Below are 12603 nucleotides of genomic sequence, written 5' to 3' on the forward strand. Positions count from 1 at the left end.
GGCAGCCACTGCACAGCCTGACATCCCTGGGGACACCCCGCCACACACCTCTGCCTCCTGTCCCAGGCAGCTGCAAGGTGCTGGTGCTGGCTGTGGCACAGGTCTCACCTTGTGGGCACGTGGGTGGCAGCGGTGTCACCCCGGGGGTGTCCCCACAGAAGCTGCAGCACTTGTGGCACATCCCCGACATCGCCGACATCAGCACCGAGCAGGCGGCGAGCCGGGGGCGGCCCCGTGGAGAACCGGCTCGGCCCCTCCCTGTGCTGGGGTGACTTGATGGTGCTTGTATCCCCAATGGTCTGCTCTGGTTGTGCTGGATATTGAGTTCTGTGCCTTTCAGACTGGTTCTGAGAGCCAAGGGGGAGAAAGAAGCAGCGCTGAGTTTGTTTGGAGAAACAGCACTCCCTCCTGCACATTGCAGCTCCTGGACGGTGTTCGTCTGAAGCACGGACAGACTGCGGGACAGAGATTGCCTTTGCTTTCAGTCAGTTTGAGCTCGGTGAGGCAGAGAAGTTCCCTGGATTGTTTTTTTTCTTTTTTTCTTGGGACTGTTTAAACTTATCGTGGCCTGAAAAACCCAGAGAGACACCGGGATCTCACACCTGTGTTCCACCGGGGCCTGGACCTCGGCATTTTCCAGCGCCAGTGGAACTGATAAGGGACTGAGTGAGAAGAGATGCACCCACAGCAAGGACTCTCTCAAGGTTACCATGACTCTTCAGAGCAGCCAGAAATATTATTGTTTCATGTTATTCATTATTTATGCTTATAGGCACTTTGTTCATCAAAAAAATACTTTTTCCACTTTTCTCTAAGGACATTTTTTTCCCAGACTAATCTTGGGGAGAGGCTGTTTGGATTTGCTTCTCCAGAGGAACCTCATTCAAAGGTTTCCTCCGAAAGTTGCCCTAAACCAGGACAAATACTTTTTTTTTTGGTGCCCAGCGTGTGGCTTAACAAAGTGGAAAAAACTTGTACTGGTTGCACTTTGGTTGTACTTTGTATGGGGATAAAGCGGTCAGTAGCCATGTTGTTTCTTGAATTCATAACGTCCTTTAGGGTGGAGCCCTTCCTCTGTTTCTGTTCCTTAGGCTTTTTTGAAGTTTTTATAGTTTTATGGTCTCTAGGCTCATTTTCTTATCTGGAAATAGCTCCAGTATTGTCACTTACACAGAGCTTTACAGTAGAGGAGTATGAATAGCTGTCCTCCTGGGCTCAGTGATAATGATTTATAGAAAGTTTATAAAGGTACTGGAGTTTGTGCCAGCTATGTTTGATTGACAGTTTCTTCATCCTAACCTGCATCCTAGTTCCAGCAGCATGTTTTGGGCATTTATTAGTAATTGCACCCAGTTTGTCAGAGGAGGTGTATGGGATGAAGCTTTGCAACCTTTCCTTTTCCCTCTTCTTTTTTGAATTAGTCACATCACTTTTGGAGAAGGTTCAATTTCCCCTGAATGTTAAACAGACCCTTCCTGGTATTTCATCTGGTGAGCTTCTTCTACATGGTTTGCAGATTCTTTAGGATTAGGGCTGAGATGTCCAGAGGAGCTGATGAGACCCCTGACCCAGAACTAGACCCAGGTGTGCAAAATCCTGAGTAGTGTGGAGAATGGGAGAGAATGGGCTGAACCTTGAAGGAATTTTCTGCTCCCCCAGCTTGGGACTTTCCACGTGAACAAAATCAGAACCCAGCTGAGGTGGGGAAATATCTGAAGGAGAAGTGCCATGATGACTGTAAGGAGAAAAAGCTCATTGCAATAAGCTGGCCCCTGGCATATGCTTATGGCACACTGCTAGATACTGTAGGGCAGCAGATGGAGGCAGGGGGGCAGGGAGATAAATCAGCAGCTACCCCAGTCCCTCAGGCTGCAGCCAACAGCCCAGCTACTCAGGCTGTAGCTAAACCAGACAGTGAGCCTAAGACAGCAGCTAAACCAGACAGTGAGCCTAAGACACTGGCAGTTGCAAAATCTATCAACCAGTGGACAGAGATCCAGGTCGAAGACCCCCAACACTTCCCAATACCCAGTCAGAAGCCAAAGCAACTGACACAAAATGAGAAGCTGAAGCAACTGGCACAAAAGCAGAAGTGCAACCAACTGACCCAAGATCAGGAGCCACTATTGAGTCCTTTTCCCTGAAGGACCTTCATGGCCTGAGAAAGGATTACACTCCATGACCTGATGAATCTATAATTAGTTTCTTAGTCCATCTTTGGGATGCTGCAGGCCAGGCTACAATTCTGGAGGGCACTGAAACGAGGCATTTGGGATCCCTGTCACAGGATCCCGTTATCCACCAAGGAATGATGAGGGAGGCTCACCCTTGCAGTCTCTGGGAATGGGTCCTGGCAAGTGTGGCACAAAGATATCTGTGTGCAGACCATCTCTAGATGCAGCAAACCCAGTGGAAGACCAGAGAACAAGGGATTCAGGGCTTGAGAGAAATGGCAGGGGCAGAGATTGTCTTCTCAGATGACCTAAACACCAGGAACCCAGACTTGGTACCATGTACACCCGTGATGTGGGGAAAACTTGTCTGACTTGGGCCACAAGAACACTCTTCTGCTTTAGCAATAATGAAGGGGGATGACACGGAGGAGACCGTGCTGGATATGGGGAAGCAGCTCTGAGCATCTGCAGATGCTGTGCATGGCCCAACACAGGCAAGAATGGCAGCTGTGGAAACACGTCTGCAGAAATGAGAAGACGAGAGAGGAGAACCACAAGAAACTCAGGGAGGAGATGAAAGAGGACATTCTCCAAATCTCTGCAGTACAGATCAGAGGTTCCAGCACCAAATGCAGATGTTCCTCACGATAAGGAGGGAAGGGACACCCCACGAGCTGAGCTGTTTTCCTTCCTGCATGATTCTGGGGGAGACATGAGGAGATGGGATGGAAAATCTACTGCTGCTCTAACACAATGGCTACATGAATTGTTGGAAGGCAAAACTCAGGGAGGATGTTCCAGCAAAAAGGAAGCAGCTCCAGTTACCCAGGGAAAGAAGGATAACCAGGCTTAGAGCAGCCCTGCCTCTAGCCAGGTAGAGGCAAGGGAAAAAAAGTGGTTTCTTGACTGTGTGGATTCATTGACTTGGCACATAAGAACCACAAAAATGTGAGGCCTTGGTTGACACTGGTGTGCAGTGCACATTAATCCCATCAAAACATGTAGGGGCAGAATCTGTTTCTATTGCTGGTGTGAAAGGGGGATCACAGGATTTTCCTTTGGTGGAAGCTGATGGGAGCCTGACTGGAAATGAGGGGAAGAAACACCCTATTGTGACTGTCCCTGGGAGCCCATTCACTTTACGCACAGACTTCCTCCAAAATGGGTATTTCAAAGACCCAAAGGGTCTCAAGTGGGTGTTTGGGATAGCAGCTGTAGAGACAGAGGGTGTTAAGCAATTGAACACCTTGCCTGGACTATCAGAGAACCCATCTGCAGTAGGACTCCTGAAGGGGGAAGAGCAACGAGTGCCAATTGCCACTTCAACAGTGCATCCCTGACAGTACAGAACAACTGGAGATGCTGTGATCCCCATGCACAAGATGATCCGGGAGCTGGAGAGCCAAGGAGTGGTCAGCAAAACACACTCACCCTTCAACAGCCCCATCTGGCCTGTGTGCAAATCTGACAGAGAATGGAGATTGACTGTGGACTGTCGTGCCTTGAATGAAGTGACTCCACCACTGAGCGCCGCTGTGCCAGACATGTTGGAGCTCCAGTAGGAGCTGGAGTCCAAGGCAGCCAAGTGGTGCTATTGACATTGCCAAGGCATTTTTCTCCATTCCTCTGGCAGCAGAATGGAGGCCTCAGTTTGCCTTCCCGTGGAGGGGAGTGCAGGACACCTGGAACCCACTGCCCCAGGGGTGGAAGCACAGTCCCACCACCTGCCATGGACTGATTGAGACTGCACTGGAAAAGGGGGAGGCTCCAGAACATCTGCAGTACATCAATGACATCATTGTGTGGGGGAACACTGCAGTTTGAGAAAGGAGAGAAAATCATCCAGATCCACCTGGAAGCTGGTTTCACTATCAAGAAGAGTAAAGTTAAGGGACCTGCTTGAGAGATCCAGTTCCTGGGAATAAAGTGGGAAGGTGGACGGTGTCAGATTCCCACCAATTTCATCAACAAGATCACAGGGATGTCTCCACCAACCAACGAGAAGGAAACACAAGCTTTCCTAGGTGCCATAGGCTATTGCAGAATGCACATTCCTGAGTACAGTCAGATTGTGAGCCCTCTCTGTCTGGTTACCCACAAGAAGAATGATTTCCACTGGGGCCCTGAACAGCAGCAAGCCTTTGCCCAGATCAAGCAGGAGATTGCTCATGCAGTAGCCCTTGGCCCTGTCAGGACAGGACCAGAGGTGAAGAACGTGCTCTACTCTGCAGCTGGGAACCATGGCCTGTACTGGAGCCTTTGGCAGAAGGTGCCTGGGGAGACTTGAGGTCGACCAGTGGGATTCTGGAGTCGGAGCTACAGAGGGTCTGAAGCCAACTACACCCCAACAGAGAAGGAAATTTTAGCAGCCTGTGAAGGAGTCCAAGCCACCTCAGAGGTAACAGGCACTGAAACACAACTCCTCCTGCACCCCGACTACCGGTGCTGGGGTGGATGTTCAAAGCAGAGGTTCCCCCACACACCACACCACCAATGCCACATGGAGGAAGTGGATTGCTCTCATCACACAGCGCGCCCGTATTGGAAAACTGATTGATCCTGGGATTTTGGTGATAATTACACATTGGCCCGAAGGTGAAAACTTCAGTCTCACTGATGAAGAGGAACAAGAGGAAGTGACACCTGCTGAAGAAGCTCCACCATAGAACCAACTGCCAGCAGAAGAAACACGCTACACTCTTTTTACAGATGGCTCTTGTCACATTGTAGGGATAAAACAAGAGTGTAAAGCAGCCGTATGGAGCCCCACAGGACAAGCTGCACAAGCCACTGAAGGAGAAGGTGGGTCAAGCCAGCTGGCTGAACTCAAAGCTGTTCAATTGGCCCTGGACATTGCTGGCAGAGAGAAGTGGCCAAAGCTCTACCTCTATACTGATTCACGGATGGTGGCCAATGCTCTATGAGGATGGCTGGAGAAGTGAAAAAAGGCTAATTGGCAGTGTAGAGGAAAACAAATCTAAGCTGCTGAAGAGTGGAAAGACATCGCTTCAAGGTTAGAGAAACTACCTGTGAAGGTCTGTCATGTCAATGCCCATGTCCCCAAGAGTAGAGATAATGAGAAGCACCAAAAGAATGAGCAGGTAGAACAGGCTGCAAAGATAGAGGTGTCAAAGATAGACTTAGACTGGCAACACAAGGGAGAGTTGTTCCTAGCTCGATGGGCCCACGACGCCTCAGGTCATCAGGGCAGAGATGCCACCTATAAGTGGGCACGAGACCGAGGGGTGGATCTAACCATGGACAGCATTTCTCAGGTTATCCATGACTGTGAGACGTGTGCTGCAATCAAGCAGGACAAGGGAGTGAAGCCCCTATGGTATGGTGGGCAGTGGTCCAAATACAGGTATGGGCAGGCCTGGCAGATTGATTCTATTGCACTGCCCCAGACACGCCAAGGGAAGCACTAAGTGCTCACAATTGTGGAAGGCACCATGGAATGGCTGGAGACCTACCCTGTGCCTCATGCTACAGCCCATAACACCATTCTAGGCCTTGAAAAGCATTTTCTTTGGTTCTTTGGAGGCATGGTACCCCTGAGAGGATTGAGTCAGACAATGGGACTCATTTCAAGAACAGCCTTATCAACACCTGGGCTAGGGAACATGGCACTGAGTGGGTGTACCATATCCCCTACCATGCACCAGCTGCAGGCAAAGTGGAGAGATACAATGGACTGTTAAAAACCACCTTGAAAGCATTGGGTGGGGGATCTTTCAAACATTGGGAGCGGCATCTAGCAAAGGCCACCTGGTCAGTTAACACCTGAGGCTCCACCAGCAGAGTAGGCCCTGCCCAGTCTGAGCACCTACAGTAGACAGTGACAGAGTCCCAGTGGTGCATGTCAGAGGTTTGTTAGGGAAGACAGTGTGGATCAATTCTGCCTCGAGTACAGACAAACCCATCTGTGGGATTGTCTTTGCTCAGGGATCTGGCTGCACAAGGTGGATAATGCAGAAAGATGGAACAACACTGTCACTGTTACTACGCTGAAATGACCACTCGGACACTTGGAACTTTGCAGAGATCAGAGCAGGGACCAAAAGGCCCGGATTCGTTTATTTCATTCTATTATATACTTGTAGAAAGGTGACTGTGGATTGGAGGTTGGAATTCCCACCTCTCAACTGTATTGGTCAAAAGGACTGTCAATCAACACTCTCCTCTTATCCAGAAGACTGTAAAACAATGACAGTGTTTACTAAAAACAATCTCTTGTTTGCATGAACAGAGTATGAGAAGTGAAAACTTCTACTTTAATATGAAAGCTCAGAAAACTGGAAAAGCTCATAGAGACACAACACGATGTGTACCTCAGGGATATCTGATTGTTGGGTGAGGATCATATGTAAACATCACTGTCTGCTGGATGTTACTGCCAATGTCTGTATATTGAACCACACAGACATGGAACAGAAAGAAATGTGTAAGTGAGAGGGTATGTGTAAGTACTGAAGGTATGAGCAAGTGTTGAAGGTATGAGCAAGTGATAGAGGGAGTTTGAAGTGAGTAAAATGATGCAGTGGGGAATCCTGCAGCCCTGCAGCCTGGGGCCTGGATTCAGTGGCTCGGTGTGGGACATGACAGGGGCATGATGGATATTGCTTGCAATTTTTTTTTTTTTTAATTTTTTGGAGGGAATGAATGGAATTTTTATGTGGATAAATGCATGATGTATGTGTGTGCCGAGTTAGAATATACGTTGGTTTTGGCAGTAAGTTAATGATATGGGGATAAGGGGTGGAATGTCCTAGGGTGACGTTATAATGTTTGTGTCCCCAGTCGTCTGTTGGGTTTATGCTGGATATTACATTCTTTACCTTTAGGAATGGGTCAGAGAGCAAAGAGGGGGGAGAAGCGCGCAGTTTGTTTTTGGAAACTGTACTCCCTCCTCCACATTCCGGCCTGGAGTGTTGTCTGCAACACAAACAGTGGCGACGGGGACAGAGAGATTTTTTTTTTTCTTTTTCCTTAGTCATTTTAGCTAGCTGAGGCAGAAAAGCTTTGCTGGACTGCTTTTCTTTGCTTTTCCTGGAACCATTCAAACCTGCTCTGGTCTGGGGACCCAGGGGAGCACTGGGGGCTTGCACCTGGGACCCACTGGGGCTGACCCTGTGCAGCAGCTTTTCCCAGAGCCAGAGGGACTGAGAACAGAGCGACCACCCACAGGAGAGACCTTTTCTGAATGTGTCATCTGGTATTGTTCAATTGATTGTGCTGGGGAGTGCTCTGCTGTAAATAAACAGGGTTTTTTCCACTTCTCTCAGAGGAAGTCTTTCCTGAACCGGCTGGGGGAGGCGCCCCATGGGTTTGGTTTCTGGGGTGGGGAGAGAGGGCCCCTTGGAGGTTTTCTCCCAAATTTCCCCTAAAACAAGACACCATCCTTGCCGGAGCCCCTTGTTTTTAAGGACTGTTTCCCTTTAAAAAATCAGTACTCGTTTCTATACTCCCCAAATCTTCAACCTGAATAGGCTGAAGTCTGCTCTCTGTAAGTCCAGTACAGACCTTTTGTTGATGTGCCTGCTTCTTTCACAGAATATTTAAATGTTAATTATTTCACGGTCACTTTACCCTAAACAGCCTCTGACCACCACTGATCTCCCTCCTGATCTCAGCAGTGCCTGGGGAGCCTTGGGCACTCCCTGCCCTCAGTGGGGCCCAGGGATGCTCCAAGGGACTTGGAGTTTTGCTTCTGACTCCTTGAGCAGCTTCTGCAACCTTCTCTCAGTGCCTGGGGGTCTGGGGCTCAGCCCCAAATCCACCGTGGGGCTGATGAAAATACAGAAAGCCCTCAGGAGCTCCTTGTCTTCCTTCATTGGTCTTTGAGTCTCCAGGGCTTGTGCAGCTGATTGGAGTCCATTTGTAGTTCTTTTAGAGAGGAAGATTTCAAAGTACCTGTGTCTTTTTTTAAATTTTATTCAGTTAAGGGTGGGTTTTTGTTGGGTTTTTTTTCCCACTTCAGAGAAGAGGTGACTGAAGCATTCTTCAACTGTTCTTGATACTGAATGTCCATTTAGGATGTCTGGGCACAGAGAAGAAGGAGCCTTCTGCAGGCTGACCCTGTTTGGACACCCTGCTCCTCACCCCAACCTCACCATGTCTGAAATCGCCCACCTGGGACTGACAGCCCACAAGATAAAAAAATTATGCATTTTTCTTTAAAAATACAATTTGATTAATTAGGTAATTAAAACATATTCTTCTTTTTAAAAAAATCTACATTTTATTACTTTTTTATATATATATTAAAAAGTGCATATTTTTTGAAACAAAAAAAATATTTGTCATTGGTTCTAAGTAACACATTTCCCTTCAATAACTTGTTGACCACTACTGGCTGTTGTTTTCTCCCTCTTTATGCTACTTAGTTCTTTTTCTAGTCCTTTTGTCATCCTTTTGTATCATTTTGTGACACTGGGTAAAAGGGACCACTTCAGGGTCCACAAAGACATTTCTAGGGTACATTTGGGGCAGTTTTGTATCTGTTGAGGGAATTTAGAGAGAATTTGAGGGTCTGGAGGCCACTTGGGGGCGCCAGGTGTGCATTTGGAGGGGCCCTTAGGGATTCTGTCGGACAATTCGGGGTCCGGGGGTGTTGCCATGAGTTTTTCCCGGTTTTGCTGAGCACTCATATTAAAGGAGAAGTTTGTACCTTCTCACGCGCTTTTAATGTAAACATCAGCTATGTTCTATAAACATAGCCATTGTTTTTACATTTCTTGCCGGGACAACAAGACTGTGTGACAGTCCCCTTCACCAATGTGATGTGGAGGTGGGAATTCCTTCCTCCAATCCACAGGCCTCATAGTAAAAGCATAAAAGTAGGTTTTGGTAAATAAACCGGGTCTTCTGCCCTGCTGCTGTTGTTGCACCCAGATCTGTGTCCCCAGTCTGTGTTCCTGGTTGGGCCTCCACGGTGATACGGGGGAGCACTTGGGGCTCCAGGGGGCACTCGGAGGTCAGGGAGGGGAATCTGGGGGCCCTTCGGGGTCCGGGCGGGCACTTGGGGGGCTCTGAGGGGGCTCTCTGGGGCGCGGGGCATGATGGGAGTTGTAGGCGCGGGTAGGACACGGTTGAACGGGGCCGCGGAGCATCACGGGAGTTCAAAGCACAGCGCCAATGGCTCTCAGGGACGCGGGGCATGCTGGGAGATGAAGTCACGGCTGGAATAGCGCTCTACCGGCGCCGCGGAGCATGCTGGGAGCTGTAGTCCCGGAAGTGGCTCGAACAGGGCGTTTGGGGATCGGGGAAGGCACTTGGGGGACACTTTTGGGTCCGAGCCGCGAGTGCAGGTCCTCAGCAGGGAATGTACACGGGTCGGGAGCACTTGGGGGAGCTTGGGGAGCTCTAACCGGGCTCTTTAGGGCGCGGGGCACTGCATGAGTTTCTGGCGCGGAACTGTGTTATGAGGGGCTCTGAGGCCGCGGGGGATGACAGGAGATGAATTCCCAGAAGCGGCTCTAACGGGCATCTGTGGGGTTGGAGCATTCAGGGGATCTGGGGACGCTTTTGGGGGGTCACGAACTGGCGCTGAGGGGATCTTACAGACCCTGGAGGGTCTGGGGGACACTGATGGGACACACGGGGGGCGATACCGGGGTTCTGTGGAGCGTGGGGCATGACGGGAGTTATAGGCAAAAAGAAAATGATGGCGCCGACAGCAGGCACCGCCTCCGAGGCCCCGATTCCCGGCGCTGATTGGCTGCGAATGGTGATTGGCAGGAGGCTCGGCAAATGGGAGAGGCGGGAATAGCCCATTCACCCCCTCCAGTGCTTCCCAGTACAGCCCAGTTCATCCCCAGTACAGCCCAGTACATCACTTCTGCCAATCCAAGCCCTCCCAGTACACCTGAGTTCATTCTCATTCCCTTCCAGTTACTCCCAGTGTCGTTAGTAGTGCACCCCAGTGTACCCCAGTCTTCCCCAATGTGTTCCCAGTGTCCCCAGTTTGTCCCAGTATTCCCCAGTGTCACTCACAATATCCCCAGTTTATCCCAGTATCGCCCAGTGCCACTTCCAGTATATCCTGGTATGTCCCAGTTTGTCTCAGTGCACCCCCACAGTCCATCCCAGTCCGCCCAGATTCCCCTCAGCATTCCCTGTGTTTCCAGGTTGTCCCAGTCCTCCCCAGTGTCACTCCCAGTATGTCCAGTGTCTTCTGCAGCGTTCCCAGTGTTCCCCAGTATGTCCCAGTCCTCCCCAGTGTCACTCCCAGTATGTCCCAGTGTCTCCCACAGCGTTCCCAGTGTTCCCCAGTATGTCCCAGTCCTCCCCAGTGTTTCCAAGGAAACTGGAACTGCTCACGGTGTCCGTGGCCCCCAAACCCAGCAGTGGGGTCAGTGCAGTGTCCGTGGGCACAGCCCCTTGCAGGGCCCAGGGCAGGTTGGGATGATGACCCACCCTCACAGCTGGCCAGTGTCACTTTGTCAGGGACAAAGTCTGATTGATTGTCAGCCACGAAGGGTCTTGATTTTCATCACTCTCATCACTGCCTGCAGTGTTCTGCTCCCATTGGAACCTGGGGACACTTTCTCAGTCCTGTTTCTCTGTGGGACCCATTAAAACTTGAAGAAACTTCAGTGTTTCAATGGAACTTTGAGTTCTTGAGAAGTTTTGTGAACTTCTGAAATTTGTCTAATTAATCACTGAAGAACTGAAAACTTAATTTTTTCCCAGGGGCTTGTTGTGTTTGCGTGTTTTGAAGAAATGTTAAGGAGAATTTGACAACTAAGTTCTCAACTGAAGAGCTCAAGAAGGAAGAGGCCTCTGGAAAATTAAAATTATTCATCCATCTCCAAGATGCAAATGACCCATCCTGGTCAGGGCAGCAGTGACCAGGAATGGACACAGCTTTGTGGCTGCCCCAGCTTTGGGCAGGGCCCTGGGCCTGCAGCAGGAGCAGCTCCTGAGGGCCACAAGGCCGGGGCTCTTGTGCTGGCCTGGGCAGATGGGATGGCAGCAGGGGCTGCAGAGCTCTCAGCATCTCGTGCAGAGGAGAGCAGGGCACACAGGGAGCCTCCTTTTCCTTTGGCCAGGCCCCTTGCCCATGGCTGGGGCTGAGTCCTGTGTGAGCTGCAGCTGCTGCTGTGCCCTTGCCAGGGGCTGAGGCCGTGGGGCCCTGCCCAGAGCAGCCTGGCCTGAGCAGAGCTGTGGGGCCAGAGCCGGCTGGGCTGTGCTGGGGAGAGGCCCTTGGTGCTGCCCAGAGCTCAGGGCAGCTGGCAGAGCTTGCAGGGAGCTGGGCTGGGCTGGGAGAGCCTCCAGAGAAACCATCAGTGTCCATCTCAGCCTGGGTGAGCGTGCAGGGGCCAAGAAAAGCACCCCAGGGTGCACAAGTTCTGTGTGTGGGAGCTGAGCTTGTGACCCCTGGAGCCTCCCAAGTGATGGGGCTGCACCTCCAGCTGCAGAGGAGATGGGACAGATGGGAGAGAGACCAAGAATTCCTGCTGGGTTCTTGTTTGTGTTTGCTTCTACAGGTGACCTGGATCCATATGTAGAGGAGGTGTTTTGTGTCAGATAACACTGGAAGACTGAAAATAATTATATTTTTCGTGCTGAAAATAGTATTTCATACATAAAACACAATAAGAAGAAAAAGACACATATGATCAGAAGAGCATCTGAGTTTTTTAGAGGATGAGAGACCCATGATGGTCTAGTAGTTAAAGCTGTTCAAATTCTTTCTTCTGGGCTTCCCTGAGATGAGAGGTGACCACCAGAGGCCAAGGCCAGCCAGAGCTCTCTGTCCTGGCAGCTTTTCTCTGGCAGAACCCTTGCATACACAGAATTTTTAAGGGGGAGTTTCAGCTTTGGTCGTGGGCACCTGGAAAGACGGATGGTTCTTTTCCATAGGAAGGAAAGCACAGAGCCCCAGTGCTTCAGGGGCTGATGAGAGGCAGACCTCAGCATTCCAAGATCAGCTGGATCTGTCAGGTGGCCCCTGGAAGGCCAAACCAGCCAGATCTGTTCCATCTCCTCTTGGTTCAATGAGGTCTCAAAGTTTCATAATGGCCTCCAGGATTCCATGAGGCCCTGCAATGTCACAATGGACCTTTGGTTCCATGGGATCTTGTGCTGTTTCATGAATCCTTAGTTCCACGGGGCCCTCTCGTGTCACAATGGCCCCTTGATTCAATGATGCCACACAGTGCCACAATTGTCCCTTGTTTCCATTAAGCCTCACAGAGTCACTATGGACCCCTTGTGCCCAAAAGGCTCTGAAGTGCCACAATGGCCCTTTGGTTTCCCAGGGCCTCAAGGTGTATTAATGGCCTCCAGAGTTTCATGAGGCCCTGCTGTGTCACAATGGACGCTTGGTTCCATGGAGACTATCTCTATCAAATTATACTATTGATTTCATGAGTTTTCTCAGTGTCAAGTGTCCCCTGGGCTCCATGAGGATCGAGAGTGTCAT

General features: G+C 50.3%; 2 protein-coding genes across 3 annotated transcripts in view; one reads left to right on the forward strand and one right to left on the reverse strand.

Annotated features, from left to right (window-relative positions):
• The window catches only part of LOC134562421 (olfactory receptor 14A16-like), a 391199-nt gene that overhangs the window by 189590 nt on the left and 189006 nt on the right, over positions 1 to 12603 (forward strand). The window contains exon 1 of one of the 2 annotated variants that reach the window (XM_063419817.1): positions 9237 to 9484. The exons of the other annotated variant lie outside the window; for it this stretch is intronic. The gene's annotated coding sequence lies outside the window, so the exon portion shown is untranslated. Of the gene's footprint in view, positions 1 to 9236; positions 9485 to 12603 lie in introns of those variants that run through there. 2 annotated transcript variants of the gene reach the window in all.
• Positions 1 to 12603, reverse strand: part of LOC134562442 (olfactory receptor 14A16-like) — a 114544-nt gene that overhangs the window by 56149 nt on the left and 45792 nt on the right. The gene's annotated exons all lie outside the window — the stretch shown is intronic.

This window comes from Prinia subflava, chromosome 27 (assembly GCF_021018805.1).
Source record: "Prinia subflava isolate CZ2003 ecotype Zambia chromosome 27, Cam_Psub_1.2, whole genome shotgun sequence".
In the NCBI taxonomy this organism is placed as follows: domain Eukaryota; kingdom Metazoa; phylum Chordata; class Aves; order Passeriformes; family Cisticolidae; genus Prinia; species Prinia subflava.